Genomic DNA, 4,840 nt, shown 5'->3' with positions numbered 1-4,840 from the left:
TATGTTTAGTCCACATAGTATTATAGAAGCTATAACCGGAAATATAAATGTTGTAAAATAATTTTAAACGAATTATTATACAACTATCGTGTCTCCTAATAAATGTCAATGATCATAAATATTATCATACTTATTAGCATTACTATCGTCTATCACTAACTGACATCTTTATTCTATATACCATACATTTATCCTGAAATAGTAATATATATGTATATATGTTTAAAGGCAGGTGTATGTACCCATGTGTAGAATATATGAATAAAATATAATATATTAAGTGGGATCGGAATGCATGCACATAAAAATATAAAATCATTTTTTTTGCTTTTAATAAATATCTTGTACATAATAATATTATACTTATATAATGCGTTCAATATTAAAAATTTGTTTAAATTATGAAAAATTTAGTTATTGTGCTCCATTTTTTATAATATACCTATACGGGTTTTAGCTAAAGGACAATCACAATTATTTTTAAATTTTCAGGTACCTATTCGTATACTTTTAGTGGTATATTGAATATTCTACCACTATATTATTTATTTTTACGTTATCATTTTTTTCTTTTTTATATATATATTTCTATTTTCATAATACTGTGTTGATTTTCATAATGATATACTACTGGTTTGTTTTTTTTTATTTAAGCCGCAACAACTAAGGTTATTGGCATAAACTACTGGTTTGTATATCGGGTTCGATTTACCAATAATTGAAATAAATAAATAAATATATTAATTATTGTAAAATCAAAAATGTTTATCATTTACGTTGTACATAGAAGGAATGTAATTCATCAATTCATGGACTATTATTATATTATATATTATGGTGTTCGAAATTAAATATATTTTATACTGTATAAATGTACATATTTTACAGTCGGCTAGAATTTGCAATGCAATTTTCTTTTTCTTCTATACATAGTATCTATAGTAGATGTTTATTTTAGTATTTATCTGTTTTATAAAAAGGTGTATAGAAGTCCCTGTAATATATTTTTAATTTTATTTTGCATTCTTTAAAATAATTAGATTTTAAATATTTTTTAGATATTTTATATTCATAAATCTTAAATTAATACATTTTATTTTAATACTATATTATGGAATTTTATATATTTTACCATAATTTGGAAAAAACAAATTTAACAATTTTAAATTAAAATTAATTTAATCTTGCATTTGAAATAGGTATACCGTATATAACTAATAAAAGCAAAATCACAGCAATAGTGATTAACGGCGGTGAAAAGGTTGGGAAAAGTGTTCCGGACGGCTGCTATAGATCTTGAGGACTATTATAATAATATTATATTATTGTATGAACCGCAATGATGGTCCTCCATCCTCCAAGGTTGTCCAGTATAAACCTTTTTGGGGAAATCAAAATCTTATTCTCTGTATATCTCCTAGTTTTTATAATCCAAAATCAACAATTAGATAAATATGGCAACAGTAGACATACTTCAGATTCGAATATGTTCATGGGTCGATCGTCAGATTTTTCTCCTAACGGACACATTATCGATTTTATACAAGTCTCGTGACAGGTCAAAAAACAATCTGTATACGTCAACAGAAAATATTATTATAATATAGCTAGGAATAAATAGTGCCGTTAAAAACAAATGTATCTGATTTAAATGGGTTTACTTTGACATTTTACGATTTTCGTAAACGGCCACTTCAAGCAACTTCTACATATTCTGCATTTTTTGTACATATTTTTTAGCTGGTTCAACTCTTTTATATCGTGACCGTAATAATATATTTCTTCGGAATTATTGTCCGATTTTGAACTGAAAAAAATCGCACTTATAATTTTATTGCCTATTTACAGTCAATATAGGATACCATGTGTCAATGTAGTCTAATATGATTGCATAATATTATTATTACCTACGAGTATATCGCGCACCTGAAATATGTATACTTTTAATGTTCAAAAAAATATTAAACGTGTCAATTATAACTATTTAAAACATATTTTTAAATATTATTCTCTTACTGCAGGCGGTTCAGAACACGATTGATTTTATTTTTGAACGGCATCGGGCATCGTATAGTATATTTGTGTATATTATACAGTTAATGTTCTGTAGCAGCAAATATATCGAAATTACAATTTACACGATCATATTAATTTTGTATAGTCATATTTATAGAAAAAAATTTGAATTGTATATTATTCACATCAATAGTAGCATTATTATTGAAACGAAAATTAAAAATAACAAGTCATATTATAATACAGCTGTAATGAAAACTATATTTACGTATTTTAGCCACGATATCTCATCATATTATATAATATATTGTTATTAATATTATTATTATATTTTAATATATTATGAAAAATTAACAAGGTGAATTTTAGTTTTAAAATAAGTACTTCACATAAAAATTTTTCATTAAGATAACTTTTATGTCAATCTCAAAAAGTGAACATTCTAAAACAAATTAATTCCTTTTATGTACACCTATATATATAATTATATATTATATTACTTATAGATTGTTATTGTTTTATAATTATTTGATAGTAACTTATTGAACAACTAACTAGTACCTATATATTATTATATTGATATATTGGTATATAACATTATAATCTTCATTATACAGCTTTTGTAGCATAAATTATTTTGTCCTCTTGAGATTGGAGTTAAAATTTATTGCATAATATATAATAATCATATTATAATATAGGTATAATACAAATTATTTATAATCGATGGGAATAATCGTATAACTTTTATAGATATTTATCACAAACAAATCGTAAGTTTAGCCGCATATATAGGTATAGCCTGAAATGGTTCTTACCAATGTATTTCTTAATCTTTAAATCTTTTTAATATTTGTAAAGATTGGAGAAATATACGTTATATAAAGATGATATATATTATATAAAATCTGTTATACAATTTTTTCCATATTATTGAGATTGACACGCTCTTTACCGGCTTTACTCATATAAACCATAAGAAAAATATTTTTATTGTATTAAATGTTTATATTTGATAATTTCGTATACTCTCGAAAAAATTAATAGGAACACCTCTGTATATAGGTCTAATTTCCCTACTACTTATTTAGTATCACATATTCACATGCTATTATGTACATATAATATTATTATGCAAACTTTACAGACTACAGTGCTTCAGAAGTACCTACATAATATTATATATTATAATTATATATACATACACGTCAGACGGAGATTCAACAAAGTGTTCGAATTGTGTTGATAATAATGACCTCTGCAGTATAATAATGTTATCAACATCTAGACGAACCGATGTCACATGTATAATGCATGAATGCTTTTGTGAGGTTCAAGTGCTGCATGCAACTACACGGCGAAGTGTTAGTGTGTGTGTCGTTCCGCGCATTTATGAATAATTAATGCATAATATTATATACACGTATATACATTATGATGGTATACCTATATATACTATACTCAATGACACGGTGTAAACACGAGTTGATGTTTTTTTTTTTTTTTAAATCGACTATGTGATTTACAAAGAGGCCCATTAGCATGAAAAAAAAATTGTATATTATTTCGATAGAAGTCGCTGAACTTTATAGTGCGTGCGCGTTTGTTAGTTGGAGTCCGTTAACACTCTGTCTATGTCCATACCCAGTAATGATACTTATAACATAATAACATAATATGTCTATGTGTATTGTATTATATATAGATATTATTAACAATTATATTATATGATATGGTATAGCTACTCGTCATGAATATAATATAATGCTAATGACACTACTATACATAATAATATATGATAATAGTTGCTAGGTACTGATTTTAGTAAGATATAAGTATACTTACATTAAGTTAGATAGGTTAAATCCTTCAATCCTCTTCTGATTTATAGTTTATACTACTCTATAACATATTCATATTTTCTATTAATTCAGGTTTTTTTTTTTGAAACTTTATTATAAGAGGTTCCTAGCCTAAGCTATCTACGTCTATGCGGATGTTACATATTATAACTATTTTAACATGATAAAAAAATTTAAATAATTATAGTCATAATTAATGGTGTTTATACAGTAAGAGAATAATAGTAGTAATTACATATATATAAAAATAGGTATGTATAGTACAAATATAATAATAATAATAATAAAACAAATAATATTAAAATAATAGTAGATAGGTGTTAACATAATGGAAGTTGGAGGTTTTTACTGAGTAGATGAATGGCTAACCAAGAAAAGGTCGTGAGGACGACCCCGTTTTAGTCGGAGTTGAGGTAGTTGTGCGTGTAAATTGTAGTAGATACGTTGAACCGGTTGAGCTAATGAGCTGGGGCGTCATTCATTTGGGCGAATAACCCAAAATTTACCTGAGTAGAGCTGTATCATTTGGGCGAGAAATTAACCGATCGTTTAGATGAATTTATAAATTATTGAATAATAATAGGGAAGTAACATGTTATATTTAACATATAATAAATACAATCATATTAAATATGAGTTAAAATTAAAAAAACTAGTTAGGTACTATTTTTAATAAAATATTATGACAATATGACAATTTATACGAGAATATAATATAATGGATATGAGGTACCATACTAATAACAAATTATAAAATAATAAATTATATATGACAATTACAACATAACACATTTTTAACCATATACCAATTAGAATTAACTGAGAGTCCTAAGTCTCTAAAAATGGGAAGGAAAACGTATATTATATAGTCTATAAATTATAATCAATATGATGACTAAATATAATATTGTGACAATTAGTCATAATTTTATAAATTATTTTTTAGGAATAATATTATATAA

General features: G+C 25.0%; 1 long non-coding RNA gene across 1 annotated transcript; it reads right to left on the bottom strand.

Moving 5' to 3' along the window:
- Positions 1–1,189: 1,189 nt before the first annotated feature.
- Positions 1,190–3,359, bottom strand: LOC107168654 (uncharacterized). The gene is made up of 3 exons (XR_001506218.2): positions 3,222–3,359; positions 1,662–1,807; positions 1,190–1,571 (listed from the first exon to the last, which is right to left on the bottom strand). It is a non-coding gene; the product is annotated as an uncharacterized LOC107168654 (long non-coding RNA).
- Positions 3,360–4,840: the final 1,481 nt, after the last annotated feature.

This window comes from Diuraphis noxia, unplaced genomic scaffold (genome assembly GCF_037042655.1).
Source record: "Diuraphis noxia isolate RWA-SAM2 unplaced genomic scaffold, SU_Dnox_SAM2 contig0003, whole genome shotgun sequence".
NCBI classification, from domain to species: domain Eukaryota; kingdom Metazoa; phylum Arthropoda; class Insecta; order Hemiptera; family Aphididae; genus Diuraphis; species Diuraphis noxia.
Note: the sequence above shows the minus strand (reverse complement) of the source record. Positions and strands in the feature narration are given on the sequence as shown.